General features: G+C 40.2%; 1 protein-coding gene across 28 annotated transcripts in view; it reads right to left on the minus strand.

The window, feature by feature from the left end:
* CASK (calcium/calmodulin dependent serine protein kinase) overlaps positions 1 to 16,372 on the minus strand; it is a 371,692-nt gene that overhangs the window by 334,445 nt on the left and 20,875 nt on the right. The gene's annotated exons all lie outside the window — the stretch shown is intronic.

Consider the following 16,372-nt stretch of genomic DNA (forward strand, 5'->3'; position numbering starts at 1 on the left):
TGTGTGTGCATATATGGGTACACACATTCCACATTTTCTTTATCCATTCATTCACTGATGGACATTTAGGTTGTTTCCCTATCTTGGCTAAGTGAATATTATTGCAATGAACATGTGAGTACAGATACCTCTTCAAGATACTGATTTCATTTCCTTTGGGTATATACCCAGAAGTGGAATTGCTGGATTATATCATAGTTCCAGTTTAATTTTTTGAGGATCCTCCATACTGTATTCCAAAATGAATGTAACCATTTACATTCTCCCCAACAATATACAAGGGTTCCCTTTTCTCCACATCCTTGCCAACACTTGGGGTATTCTGTTTTTAATAGCCGCACCTGCAGCATATGGAAGTTCCTGGGCCAGGGGTTGAACAGGAGCTGTAGCTGAGGCCTACACCACAGCCACAGCAACACTGGATCCGAGCTGTATCTGCAACCTATGCTTTAGCCTGCGGCAACGCCAGATCCATAACCCACTGAGCAAGGTCAGGGATCGAACCCACATCCTCACAGAGCCACTGTCAGGTCCTTAACCTACTGAGCCACAATGCGAACTCCCTGGGATATTCTTGATAACAGCCATATTAACAGGCGTTAGGTGGTATCTCATTGCGATTTTGATTTGCATTTCCCTGATGATTGAAGATGCTGAGCATTCTATGAACTTCCCTCTTAGAGCTGCATTTGCTGCATCCCATAAGGTTTAGTATGCTATTTCCATTTTCATTTGCCTCAAGATAGTTTTTGATTTCTCTTTTGATTTCTTCTTGGACCAACTGATTGTTCAGAAGTGTGTTTATTTTCACACTTGCGAATTTTCCAAATTTCCTCTTGTTACTCATGTCTAGTTTTACACCAGTGTGGCTGGAAAAGATAATGATTTCAATCTTCTTAAGACTTCTCTTATGGCGTAACATATAATCTATCCTGAAGAATGTGCTGGGTTCTCAAGAACATGTACTTTGCTGTTGTTGGACGGAATGCCCTCTATGTGTCTGTTCAGTCCATTTGGTCTACAGCGCTATTCAAGTCCTATATTTACTTACTGATCTTCTGTCTGGATGTTCCATTATTGAAAGTAAGGTATTGACGTATCCTGCCAATATTGTACTGCTGACTATTTCTCCCCTCAGTTCTGTAAATGTTTGCTTTATATATTTAGGTGCTTTGATGTTAGGTGTATATATAATTATCTTCCTGGTGGATTAAACCTTCCATCATATCTAATGTCTACCCTTGTCCTTTGTCATAGTTTTTTACTTAAAGTGTATTTTGGTCAATATAAGTAATAGCCACCCCTACCCTCTTTTACCACGTGCGTGGAATATATTTTTCCATTCCTTCACTTTCACCTAGTATGTGTCCTTAAATCTAAAGTGAGTTTCTCATTGACAGCATATAGTTGAGTTTCTGCTTAATTCATGCATCCCCTCTAAGTGCTTTGATTGCAGAATTTAATTCATTTACGTTTAAAGTATTATTTAGATGGCCAGCAGGCAAATGAAAAAAAAATGCTCAACATCACTAATTATTAGAGAAATGCAAATCAAAACTACAATGAGGTACCACCTCACACTGATCAGAATGGCCATTATTAACAAGTCAACAAATAATAAATGCTGGAGAGGGTGTGGAGAAAAGGGAACCCTCCTTCACTGTTGGTGGGAATTTTTGCTGGTATGGCTACTATGGAAATAAGTATGGAGGTTCCTCAGAAAACTAGATATAGAACTACCATATATATGATCCAGCAATCCCACTCCTCTACTGGGCATATATCCAGACAAAACTTTCATTGAAAAAGATACACGCACCCCTATGATCACTGCAGCACTATTCACAATAGCTAAGACATGGAAACAACCCAAATGTTCATCAACAGATGAATAGATTAAGACATGGTACATATATACAATACTCAGCCATAAAAAGGACAAAATAATGCCATCTGTAGCAACATGGATGGAACTAGAGATTCTCACACTAAGTGAAGTCAGAAAGACAAAAGACGAATACCAAATACTTATATGTGGAATCTAAAATACGGCACAAATGATCCTATCTACAAAACAGAAACAGATCAGGGACATGAAGAGCAGACTTGTATTTGCCGGGGGCCAGTGGGCGGGGAGGGGAGAGACGGGGATGAATATGGAGTCTGGGGTTGGTAGATGCAAACTACTGCATTTAGAACAGTTGAGTAATGGAGTCCAACTGTACAGCACAGGGAACTGTGTCCAGTCTCTTGGGGTGGAACATGATGAAAGATAGCATGAAAAAAAAGTATATATATGTATGGCTGGCTCACTTTGCTGTATAGCAGAAATTGAAGGAAAAATGTAAATCAACTATACTTTAATAAAAAAAATTTTAAATAAAACACTGATAGGTAAAGACTTAATAGCAAGCCATTTTGTTAATTGTTTTCTGACTGTTTTGCAGTTTTTTCTTTTCTTCTTCTCTTGCTATCTTCCTTTGTGATTTGACAATTTTTTTTCAGAGTGGTATGCTTTGATTACTTTTTTTTCAACTTTTGTATATCTACTGCATGTTTTGGGGGTTTGGGTTTTTTTTTTTTTTTAGGGCCACACCCACGGCATATGGAGGTTCCCAAGCTAGGGGTCGAATCGGAGCTACAGCTGCCGGTCTACACCACAGCCACAGCAACGCCAGATCCGAGCCACGTCTGCAACCTACAGCACAGCTCACAGCAACACTGGATCCTTAACCTACAGAGCAAGGCCAGGGATCGAACCTATATCCTCATGGATGCTAGTCAGATTCGTTAACTGCTGAGCCAGGACAGGAACTCCTGCATGTTTGTTATTTGTGATTACCAACAGGCTTACATAAAACATCTTAGTTATAACAATCTATTTCAAGTTGATAACTTTGATTATATATAAAAACTCTATACTTACTCCCTTCTCACATTTTATGCTACTAGTGTTGCAACTTACATCTTTTTATGTTGTGTATCTATTAACAAATTATTGTAGCTATGGTTATTTTTAATACTTTTGTCTTTTAATTTTTATATTAGCATTAAAAGTGGTTTATGTACCACTGTTACAGTATTAGAGAGAGTATATATTTAGCTTCACAAGTAAGTTTTATACTTTTGTATCTTTTCCTATTGCTAATTACTGTCCTTTAAACTTGAAAACTTCCTCTCAAGATAGCTGATGAACTCACTCAGCTTTTGTTTGTATGGGAAAGTCTATCCCTCCATTTCTGAAGGACAGCTTTGCTAGACATAGTATTCTTAACTGGTCGTTCTTTTTCTTTCAGCATTTGGAATATATCATTCCACTTCTCCTGGCCTACAAAGTTTCTGGTCAGAAATCCGATAGCCTTATGGGACTGGAAGGAGTGGTGGGAGGGGGAAGGGAGAGTCACTTTTCTCCTTCTAATTTCAAAATTCTCTCTTTGACTTTTTCTTTCCTGAAGTATAATTTACAATGTTGTGTTTCAAGTGTACAGCAAAGTGATTCAGGTGTTGTGTGTGTGTATATATATATAAACATATCTATCTTTGACTTCTGACAATTTGATTATAATGTGTCTTGGTGAAGACCTCTTGATATTCATCCTATTAGGGGTACTCTGAATATTATGGATCATTTCCTTCCTGTGATTTGAGAAGTCTTTTTATTAATGTATAACTTATTCAGATTTCCTTAATTTTTATGTAATGGTCTTTCCTGTTCCAGGATCCCATGAATGTTACCACAGTACTTTTTATTTTTTTGGTCGTGCCCGCGGGATGTGGAAATTCCCAGCCTAGGAAGCGAACCAGAGCCACAGCAGTAACAACAATGGATCCTTAACCACTAGGCCACCAAGAGAACTCCTGGGAAGTCCTCTATCATTCTTTCTTAAGTAAGCGTTCTGCCCCTTTTTCATTTTCTGCTCTTTAGGGACCTCCCACCCAAAAGGTCCTAACATTGGAAAACTTATAAATGAACTAGCTGTATGCTGCCTTTCTATTTAACCATGGTACCTCTCTCCCATTAGGAACAGGAACCAAGACCTTGAGTCAACTGACATCATCTGGTGGCTAAAATAAGAAAATGGCTGGCATAATATCTATTCTGCTTTAATAAGATCATACAGAGAGCACACTGACCATTTTTTCTTGACCATTTATCCATCACTAATTAACTCCCTTCTTCGCAATTATGTCCATGTATTTCTCCTCTCATTTCTCCCTTGTCTTTTCCAAATGTTCCTGTCCTTAGGAAAAAGCACTCCCCAGAACTAATTTCTCCCAATTTATGTGTCTAAAAAGCGAGTGCACCCCAAGCCGCACATCGATGCTTGGAAAATACCTATACCAAGAAAAAAAAGAAAGACTACAATTAGTTGTCAGAACTACTATCATCAGTTTCTAACCAACTCAAAGTTAGTGACTCTTAAGGCTGGTTACTTGTTAAGTGGTTACAAAATATTTGATAACACCATATTCCAAATGAAGCTGTAGCTTAGGGGACTGTTTTTCAGGATATGCGTGTATGGTGGGCTTTTTCTTCAGCTTTTGAGCCCAGTCCTACAAGAGATCCAACCAAACTAGAGCTAGCCATTCCACGCCTGTAGCCTTCAATTGAGATTGACTGAGAGTCACATAATTTGAAGCTTTACAGGACTGTAAACACCAACGGCCTCTGGGCCTCACACGGAGGTGACTGTAAGCAGTAACTTCAAGAAGTAGCTGTCTTAGCAGGAGATAAGACTACAGCCCCAAGCTGTTTTAAGAGTTCTCTTCAGGGCAAGGAAGAAAACCAGCCAGCAAAAATCAGATTAAGAATGCTGCCTACCTCGAGGCAGCTGGCTATTAATTTAGAAGCTAAAGGAAAAGGGCGGAGCATAGAGGCCAGTAAACAGGAGAATCTTCAAGCTTAGAAACTATGTCTAGATGTGGCTTCCCCCACCATGGAGCTCACTAAAAGCAAACACCTGCAAGTTTCTGAGGGAATAATATTATCATAGAAACAAACCCTCCAGACTGCTGCAGCAGCCAGCGAGTATTCAATCTCTAAAATACTTCATGGCCCCCAACCCTCACCAAGAGAGCATTAGCTGTGAAATCTGTGCGTTCCCCAAGAAAAGTATGCCCTCTGGTGAGTACGTCAGAAGGGGCCAGGAAGAATGGACAAGAGATCAGCCAGGGGCCTGCTCTGGGGGCAAATGAAGTCCGCTTGTATTATTCAGACTATTCCAATTGACTGCTCTGACTCCACTGTCCATTCAGATAACCACACCCACCTTGCCTTGGGTGACCCGAGTGCCATTTGGCCTCTGCCACACCAGGATCCAGTTACCCCCACTGTATTTAGGTTTGCTAATTCAGTGGCAACAGTCCCCACTGTAACTTCTGACCTATAGGGAAGAGCAATCGCAGAGCTTTTAAGGATCTTGGGGCACCCTCACAATTTATTTCCCCGGCAAAGGAAATCCTCCTAGAGAGCAGAACCAGAGGCTGCCAGATAGGCCATCAAAGGAACTTTCTCCACTGCCAGGGCAGGGAGCTTTTCTCTTCCCGCCCAGTATTTATTGGATCACTGCTGTCTTTCCCACTCGCCCTCTTTTCAGAGGGACTTCTACAATAGCTCTCCTGTTTTTTTCTACCTCTCTAACAATGGAGGAGGGAGGCAGGGTGTGGGCCGCCAGACCACAGGAAACCACATTTAGACCTAATGCTGTGGGCTTAGAAACCATATGCAGTAACTAGAAAAGACTTTGGAGGTGTTTCCATTGAGGAGGGGTAAGCATATTCTCTGTATGGAAAGGAGACTGAAGGAGGACTGGCTAGCTAAAGGAGTATACTGGAGCAAAGCCTGTTAATCATCTTCCTAATATCTATTCTCCCTTCTTTCTTGCTATCAAAAGCCCAAATCTATTGGGCTCCAATGTGCCCAAGTGAAAATACATGCCGCAGCTTTGTGCAGATGAGGAGGCCAAGTAATACGGTTTGGCTATTGATACGAAAGCAGGCTTCACTGGATATGGTTTACAGGAAAGTTCTTTAAAGGAGGTCTTGCTCACCTGGCAATCACCATTTCATCCTTCCCCATCTTCCAGCCTGCCTAGAACACAGACCGTGAGCACACACTAAGGGGGGCTGGGAAGAAGGGCAGAAGCCCCCCTAGGCCCCTACTGGTATCTTGGACACACCCTACCAGCCCTGGCATTTGCTCAACTATGGCATTCTTATTTAGGGAGTGAAAAATAAACTCGAGTTTGTTTAGGCCACTATTTTCTGGGTTTTCTATTCCACACAGTGAAATTCAACTCCTTAATGGATACACACAGAATCCCGTAACTCACTGAGGAATTAACCAAATGTGGGTCAAAACAGAATCTGTAAAATAACTATATCCGGTACCTTAGGTTTACCTAGCCTGACTGCCACATATTTGCCATCCATAAGCTACCCAAGTGTTCACTTCAGGCATGGTTAACCAATCAGGGCACTTTATCCCAACGGACTGGAAGTACATCTACAAAACTGTTGCAACTCCAAGTCTCAACAGCTACAGCTGATACAGCTACAGCACAATATAGAACCCATTTTCCATTTGTAGCAACCTCAATTTCTCCCAGTTTTAGAATTCGAAGACAAAATTATAGATGTTACAATGGAGAAAACGTGCTGAGATTTCTACACCTATAAAGTAACTCAGATAAAATTATATAATCTAATTCTACAACTCTGGACCAGTCACATCTCCAAAAACAAACAAACCAAAACAACACAGCCCTTCATTTGTGAAATGAAAGAAATAGGAAACATTATACTTCATAGGGTTGATGAGAAGATCATATACACAATTAGTGTGGGAAAAAAAGTTGAACCTTAAATTATTATGAATATATAAATTATTAATAAATCTATAACATGTAATTAATTCTTTACAACTAACATACTCTGCTACGGATTAAAAACAGCGAACATCTAAAATTAAGTTCATTCTGGAGTTCCCATCGTGGCTCAGCAGAAACGAATCTGATTAGCATCCATGAGGACACAGGTTCGATTTCTGGCCTCTCACTCAGTGGGTTAAGATAGGGTGTTGCCATGAGCTGTGGTGTGGGTCACAGACGCGGCTCAGATCTGGCGCTGCTGTGGCTATGGTGTAGGCCGGCAGCTGGAACTCCAATTCAACCCCTAGACTGGGAACTTCCATGTGCCGTTGGTGCAGCCCTAAAAAATTAATTAATTAAATTCATTTCAAGAACATGGTTATATTGTCTTGTATAGCAGTATAGAGAACTCAACGGAGAGTTTATTCTTCTGATTTTACACCAAAGACATAACTGGCCAGGTGGGAGAAACACACAAAGATCAAGAGTATACACCAATCATTCTCCCAGCTTTAATTCCACCAGGAAAAAAGTCACACCAGCATTCATGGAAGAATTCTGTTTTACCCTACTGGATTAATCTTTTTAAAAGTACAATGGTGAGTTCCCTTGGGACACAGCTGGTTAAGGACCAGGCATTGTCACGGCAGTGGCTCGGGTCACTGCTGTGGCATGCGTCTGACCCTGGCCCAGGAACTTCTCACATGCCAAGGGGGTGACCAAAAAATACATGAATATAAATAAAAGAAGAAAGGAAAAGTAGTTTAATTATGGGGGAGGGGAAGTTTATCACACATCTATGAAATCTCAGGGAAAAAAATCTCTTCAGCTCCACAGACTAAAATTTACCATAAGGTAAAAGTAACTAGGCAAGTTTAATTAAATCGGCAAATATTTGATTACCTACCAACTATAATGACTTGTCACTATCACCTATGCGCCCCTAACCTCAATAAGAGCAAGTAAGTAACCCCTGAGATCTAAGTCTTATACCCAGGATAAAAGTTTAATTGAAGTTTCAATGTTTAGAGAAGCTTTAGTAATATAAAAAATTTACTCATTAACATCCCACTATCACTGGTCTTTAAAACAGGTGCTGCATACACATTCCCAGTTGAAATTCATGAAAATTTTCCAAAACTTACTCCAAATTCCTTTGAAACTTTGAAACCACTTAGAACTACATGGAAAGTCTAGAAATGTAACTTACAGAAGCTTGAAACCTAGCAGAGCTTTATAAATGAAATAGTAACAATGTGGAACAAGTTACAAAAACATCTTTAAGGTCAAGTTTATTCAGGTCACTTTTGGAAAACCTTACACACTGAATATATAAATATAACGCTCTCAACTACAGAAAATAGAAGGTATACATGTGGACAGCACAACTGATTGTCCTACAAGTGCTATAAATTAACGTCCGAATGTTAAAGGATCTTAGTTTTAAAATGAACAAATAAGCACATGCAAGCAGAATTAGGAAACTCAAGTTATAAATCAAAACCTTCTGGCTAGATGAGAAGATAAAAGCTTTCAAAAACACAGCTACCTGACAAAGATAAAAGCACTAGAAATATCCTGTCGTCTAATCTGTCCTCCCACTTGGCTAATGTGGATGGAAAAGCCTCAGCAACTTTCTAAAAGCCTACACAATGGGTAAGCCATAGCATACCTCTGACACTGGGCATATACACCCCCAATCAGGAGACATAAGCTAGAAGCTATGACAGTAACAGCTTTTTCCCTTGCTATTTCTGTCCACAATGAACACCATCAAAGAGATGATTTAGAGAATCGTACAAATAAAAACAAGATATATTGCATATTCTCCTGTACAAAGTTATCTGTATATTACTACTTAGTAAACTCTACTAGATTTTGCCAAACTAAAAGTATCATCTTCTGAGGAAAATGGTAAATAAAAGTTGTAGCACAACATAAAAACAAAATTTCGCACAATCTTCAAGATCAGCCATGGAAGAGAAATCAGAATACTCTAGACTGAGTTTTATGTTCCCCTAAAATTCCTATGTCGAAACCTAATCCCCAATGTGATGATATTTGGAGGCAGAGCCTTTGAGAGATGATTAGGTCATGAGGCGGGAGCCCTCGTTAATGGGATTAGTGCTCTTATAAAGGAAACCCCAGAGAGCTCGCTCTCCCCTTCTGTCATATGAGGACAGAGCAAGAAGATGGCCACAGGAAGCAGGCTCTCCCTGTACACTGAATCTGCCAGCGACCTGATCTTGGATTTCCCCAGCTCCAGAACTAGGAGAAATAAGTATTTGTGTTTGAACCACCTAGTTGATGGTATATTTGTCATAGAAGCCTGATCAGACTACGACAGAGGGCAACGTTTTCATTGTAAGTACATCCCAAACCAAGTTCTCATAAATTCTACCCACAACCTGGCCCCAGCTTCTGCCCAAGAGGTCTTCATCTTTCTCTGGGCTAGCTGAGTCCATCTGCTGTGTGTGTGTGTGTGTGTGTGTGTGTGTACACACAAATGTCAAATTCCTAACCAAATACTCAAATATTTAATATTTCTGAAGTCTTAATGCCACCTAAGCAAATAAAACTGGGTGTGATACATCTGTACACTTATAAGATAAATGCACTTAAATGGCCTTCATATGTCCTAGACAGACACAGAGTAAAATGTCAAAACAATGTATCAAGTTGAAGAATCACCTTGGATTCAGAAGGGGCAGGGTGTGTGGGTACAAGGGAGTGGTTGGGGATCAGAGGCACTTTACCCTTTTCAGTAAATCCTGAGACTCTTTGTTTTCATGTGTCAGGCACAGCAGGCTCAGCAAATATTGAATTAAAAGCTTAACAACACTCTTTTTGAGACTTACACAAAGCAATGATATCTTTCTAATTAGTTTAAGCCATGTCTCTGAAGGCACCGAAAACAAAATCGTATCTTTTGAAATGATCAATCCATTACAAATACCACTTTTCTCAGCTAATTTCAGGTGAAGAAATCTAAGTCTAAAGAAAGAAACCCAGGAGTTCCCTTAGTGGCGCAGCAGAAACGAATCCAACTAGGAACCACGAGGTTGCACGTTCAATCCCTGGCCTCACTCAGTGGGTTAAGGACCTGGCATTGCTGTGAGCTGTGGTGTGGGTCGCAGACGCGGCTTGGATCCTGTGTTGCTGTGGCTGTGGTGTAGGCTGCTAACTGTGGCTCTGATATGACCTCTAGCCTGGGAACCTCCATATACTGTGGGAGCAGCCCTAAAAAGGAAAGAAAAGAAAGAACGAACGAACCCAAAGCAGTAACAACATCCACCTCTAGTCCTATTTTTCTATCTGAGAAATGTCAATACTTCTCAAATTCACAGAAATTATCACAACCTTCAATGTCTTATTTCCTATTTCACTGGCTTCTTCTATCCTGGAGTGGAATAATAAAACTCTGACACAAGGATTCCGATTTAGCCATCTGCCAATAGATCATAAAGCCATCTGAAGTTTTAGACTACACAGCAGCCACAGGTAGCTCCAGATGGTCTAAAAAACTTGGGGACCCTTGCTACATGTGCTCTGCTATGCTTTCTGGTGAGAACTCCCAATAACCTAAAACCAGAAGGGGGAAAGGAGCTTGCAATTGGTACTTTCCAAAGCAAGGGAAGAAAATAGCTTTATGAGCAATAAGGCCCTCCAGCTGAAACAAATCTCCCCTGTTGGGTGGTCATTGGTTGGCTGCCTGCTTTAATACAATGCTGATGAATCACTCTGAAATGACTTACAACACAAATAAATGTTGGGAAGATTAACTAGAGCCTATCAAACCAAACAATAATATTTTTAAAGTAATATTCATATAGTGGTCAAAGAAAAAAAATTTTAAAAGGTAAAACCAGCATAAATACTACTGTATAATAAAAATAACCACTAATAACATTTGCTTCATAGCAGTTTCTTAATAGTCCATATTTTCCATATAATACTTGGAAGTTGTTCACAGCCTTAAACAGTATTAGACTCAGAATTTCACTAACTGACCTAATGCTATGGCCCAGGAAAGAGCAATAATTGCACTGAGAGAGGTAAATTTATTCCAGAGAAAGGCTTACATGAAATATACTATAATTCGAAGGACTAAAGAATTATCCTAAAGAATTTCCAAGCAGACACTGGTAAAATAGATGGGCACAAATCACACTTTCAAGTTTGACAGTATCTGCAGTCTTTGCTTAATTTCTTCCTTGTTGGTATATCTTTTATTAGTAAACTAGTTATTAACCATTTGCACTTATTAAGCTGCTTAGTAAACTACTTTAACTATTATCCAAATAAGAGAGACTAGCTGCCCCTTTAAATCACCTTTTGGGGCCAGACCAAGATTCTAAAAGGGGTTTCGTGACAAATACCCACTTCTCGCTAACTCTGATTTTACCCAATTTCCCAGTTCTCTTTTTCTTCTCAGCATACGCATGCCAGTGTAATATCCCACTCTTATCCTCTACCTGCCCTGCCCTACCCAAGGACGATACTCCCAAGACTGGACAGACTAATTGTTGAGAACTAGAAATGACACTTTTGATCAGTCACTTTTAAGAAAAAATTTGCTACACTAAAAAAAAGGGGGGCCACATTATTTGAGGATTTCAAAAGCTATTTAAAACTTAACTTCATACTGAAAAACAAAATAAACTTTAGATAAATCAAAGAGTTAAATGTATGAAATCAAAACAAATAGACAAATGAAGGTGAATTTCCACATGATTCCCTGGAAGGGAAGGATTTTCTAAGCATCAAAACAGTAACAAAGGCAAGGACCAACAGAGTTTGACTATTGTAGAAGCTCTCCTAAATCAACCTCCACTTAACCAATTTCACAGACTGACCCATTCCCTAGCTCCTGTGTAGAAACCTGATGAGGCATTCCCGTTGTGGCTCAGTGGTTAACGAATCCGACTAGGAACCATGAGGTTGTGGGTTCGATCCCTGGCCTCGCTCAGTGGGTTAAGGATCTGACGTTGCCCTGAGCTGTCGCAGACGCGGCTCGGATCCGGCGTTGCTGTGGCTCTAGCATAGGCTGGCGGCTATAGCTCTGATTAGACCCCTAGCCTGGGAACCTCTCTGTGCCATGGATGAGGCCTTGGAAAAGGCAAAAAAAAAAAAAAAAAAAAAAAAAAAAAAAACCTAATGAATGCCCACAGCATGCTGACTGCTCAAGACTAACAGATAGACCTGCCCACAAGCCCTTCAAATGAAGTTGTCTACTTACCAAGTTATTTGTTTGTTTGTAAACTTGTTCCTCTTTATGCCTGTGGTGTACCTGTTACTATAATTCTTGATTATATGTCACATCCATTGAATGTGAGTGCAAAAAGAGAGAATCTGGCTAGAAAGACCAGATAAAGGTGATGGTGAATTAAATGTGGGTGACAAACCTGCAAAAGATGGGGGAGATCTGTAAAATAACTGAAAGGATTCTGCATCGATGACAGCTCATTAAGGTATCACTCCACTCTGAAGAAAAACTAGAAATCACTGATGATAAATTTTGGATAAGATGTAAAAAAAGAAATATATAGCACATGTTTAACCAATTACACTCATAGTCACAGAAAAGCAGACTAAGATAAAAAGATTAGCTACTTCATATGTATTCTGAAGCTTTAATGTTAAAGATACATAAACTTTTTTAGGATACCCGTTCTTGTTAAACAGAGATCTGATCATGCCAAATAAAGAGGCTTTTTCTATAGGAATGCCAGTTTCCACATATCCAAACTCATCAGCAACACAATGAAAAACTAAACATGAAAAACATTTGAAAGATTAATATGTTTGTTATTTAAAGTTTAGATAAACTGGCAAGAAAAACACTAGACAGCTAATAGGAAAATGGAGAAAAAAACCCAAATGGCCAATTTATAGAAGGAATACAAAAAAATTAAACATGAAAAAAAATTGTTTCACCAGGAAAAGACACAAAATAGTTCAACAAGATAACATTTTTGCCAATCAGTAAATAACCTTAAGCAATTAGAGTGTTCAATGTTGCCAAATGCACAATGCAATGGTTAGGGATGCCATTTGCTGTTGAAGAAGACATTTTGTAGAACCTTTCTAGAAATCAGTCTGGCAACCTCTGTCAAGAGGCTTAAGGAGCTCTCTTGTGGCGCAGTGGGCTAAGAATTTGGTGTTGTCACTGCTGTGGCTCTGGTTACCACTATGGTGCCAGTTTGATCCCTGGCCAGGGAACTTGCCCATGCCACAGTCGTGGTCAAAAATAAAGAGGTAGTTCGGAGTTCCCCTTGTGGAGCAGTTGTTAACGAATCCGACTAGTGAACCATGAGGTTTCGGGTTCGATCCCTGGCCTTGCTCAGTGGGTTAAGGACCCGGGGTTGCTGTGAGCTGTGGTGTAGGTCGCAGACGCGGCTCAGATCTGGCGTTGCTGTGGCTGTGGTGTAGGCCAGTGGCTACGGTTCCAATTAGACCCCTAGCCTGGGAACCTCCATATGCCTTGGGTACGGCCCTAAAAGGACAAAAAATAAAAAATAAAGAAAGAATTGTTGATGTGAAAGAAGGTTTTTTTTTTTTTTAAAGGCATTTTTAAAAAATGTCTCTATCCTTTGACCACGCAATTACATTTCTGGAATGCCATTCTTAGAAAATAATCTGAAATGTGAATAAAGTTTTGGCAGTAAAATACTCTTCAAAGTATTATTATAATGTTTTAAAATTTGAGAAAAAAACCTTTCAACAAAAAAATCACTGTGTCAGGCACTGAGGATGAAATAGTAAACAAAACAGTCCCAGCCCTCTTTGAGTTTAGAGCCTTTTGGGAAAGGGAAACAAATTAAACAAGTAATTATCTGAAGTCCAACAACAGGGGAATTATCAAATAAATTATGAGACATCCAAATGATGAGATGATACACAGCCATCAGAAATTATAATGAATTATCAAGGACATGAAGAAGTACTTATACTAAATGAAAAGCTATCAAACTATAAACGGATATAAAAAATATACTGAAAATCTAAAAGAGGTGGGGGAACAGAACTTCTGATGGCAGGTACTAGCGATCCTAGGTAAAAACAAGCAGAGCCTGTGGCATTTTTAACTTGGGGCTACTTCCATCTCCCCAGTACAATTCTGTGGACACTGACACTGCCATTACAGGGAATTGACCTGATTTGGAGCTCCAAGGGAAAGCCCCAAGCCTGCAGCATTGGTGAAAACAATACGGATCATTAGCAAACAATCAAACATCACAGCTGCCTAGCCGACAAGACATGGTGGGGGCAAACAAGACCTCAGCCAGACACGTAAAAGGGAGCTCTGGGGAATGAGCCAGCCATAGGGGGCTTAAAGCTCAGACATACTCCTGGGGTTCTGGAAGGTTGGCTGCATGCGAGGTCCTGCATTAGACGCACTGTGGAAAGGAATAGGCAAGGATCAAGGAAAGAGGAAAGCTTCCCAAGCGATCTGCCAGAAGGACTTCACTGTTCAGTTTGAAATTTCTGCCTAAGGAGAAAATAAAATCCAAGGCAGACTGGTAAACTGCCTGAACTTTGAAGGTGTGGGTTGGGACACACATTCCAAGTCCATGCATTTAATAATCCTACTATGCTCCAGACATTATGTGAGTGTTAGAGATACAAAATCCCTGGTTCCTGCCTTTGAGAAGCTCATATTCTAATGGTGGAAGCAGATGTCCAAGAAGTAATTAGAAATCCAAGGAAAAAAAGAGGGTTTCAAGGGAGGGAGGGACTTTTGAATAAACACAGCTGATTGAATATAAGCATTTGGAGTTCCCGTCGTGGCGCAGTGGTTAACGAATCCAACTAGGAACCATGAGGTTGCGGGTTCGGTCCCTGCCCTTGCTCAGTGGGTTAACGATCCGGCGTTGCCATGAGCTGTGGTGTAGGTTGCAGACGCGGCTCGGATCCCGAGTTGCTGTGGCTGTGGCGTAGGCCGGTGGCTACAGCTCTGATTCGACCCCTAGCCTGGGAAACCTCCACATGCCGCAGGGGCGGCCCAAAGAAATAGCAAAAAAAAAAAAAAAAGGAATATAAGCATTTACCTCCCTTTAGAAGCCACGAGAGTGAAGAATTACAAATTATATAAACCAACAAGATGAAGAAAGTAGAAGAGAAACTGGCAGCTAAAGAGAGCTGTCCGCAAAATTTTAGATGAAAAGCATCTAGAAAAGAGGTTGTATCTTTCTGCCCAGTACCTCCAGTGGGGGCATCGAAACTGAAGTAAGTAAGCTAGTTCATTCCTGAGGGCCTTGGAAAAGCAGAGGTTAAAGCTCAAGAACTGAAGCTTCCAGGGACATTTTAAGGAAATAGGAATTTAATTTTAAAAGGAGGGAGTGGGGAACCCTTTAAAAGACCAGTAAGACTCTCAGACTTTCTCCTCAACCAGAGCATCAAGCAACTACCTTTCTCCACACAGCAGAAGATTTAAGTTACTCTTTGAAGAGGTTGAACCAAAGAGTCCCTGGACTCAGGAACAGCAGTCCTAACAGAGAACAGAAATAGGATGCTTTACTGAAAACAAGGAGTAAAAATCTGCACAGCCAGGGGTGAAATATCCAGCCCTTTCCAGACGGGGCTTCTTAATACTAGATTCAAGCTCATTACCCCCAAATCCCCTCCCACAAGAGATTCAAAGGGCCCTATGTAGAAAAACTGACCGGCTTAAAAACAAAGGAAAACCACCTCACAGTTAGTTCCTCATAAATACCCACAGGTTTCCCCCAATCGCACCACAGGGAATCCCATCAGTCAACAAGCCCCACCCGTGTACACTGAGTTTCCAATTAACGTTTCTGAAATAGAAATGATCTCAAGACGCTTGAGGTATACCTCTAACATGAAAGACAGATACTAAGACTGAGAAATGAGAAAAGAAAATCAGAAAAAAAAAGCACAGACAAGATGAGGAAGATATAATTCCCATAGTTCACCCTTGTAGAGTATACAATTTTTTAGTATATTCAGTCTCAATCAGTAAATACTATGTAATTCCAGAACATTTTAATAATCTCAGAAAGAAACTCCACACCCATTAGCAGTCACTCCCCATCCTCTCCTCCCCTCCCTCCTAGGCAACCACTAATCTAGTTTCTGTCTTGATAAATTTGCCTATTCTGGACATTTCATATAAATGAAATCATACAATACGCGGTCTTTTCCATCTGGCTTCTTTCACTTAGCATAATGTTTTCAAGGTTCATCCTCATGGTAGCACATATCAGCACTTCATTTCTTATTTCTTTTATGGCCAAAAAACATCCCATTTCGTACAATTACATTTTGTTTATCCATTCATCAGTCAATGGACATCTGTGTTGTTTTCCACCTGTTGGCTATTATGAATAATGCTGCTATGAACACTGATGTACAAGTTTCTGTGTAAATATACGTTTTCAATTTTCCTGGGTATATATTGAGAAATAGAACTGCTGGGCTGTTTCTAACTTTGGGAAACTGCAAGAGTATTTTCCATAGCGGCTGGAGCAACATATAAG

The sequence above is a fragment of the Sus scrofa genome, chromosome X (genome assembly GCF_054392235.1).
Source record: "Sus scrofa isolate SSC_HxYL_T2T_F1_AM1 chromosome X, Sscrofa_HxYL_maternal_Yorkshire_Landrace_v2.0, whole genome shotgun sequence".
In the NCBI taxonomy this organism is placed as follows: domain Eukaryota; kingdom Metazoa; phylum Chordata; class Mammalia; order Artiodactyla; family Suidae; genus Sus; species Sus scrofa.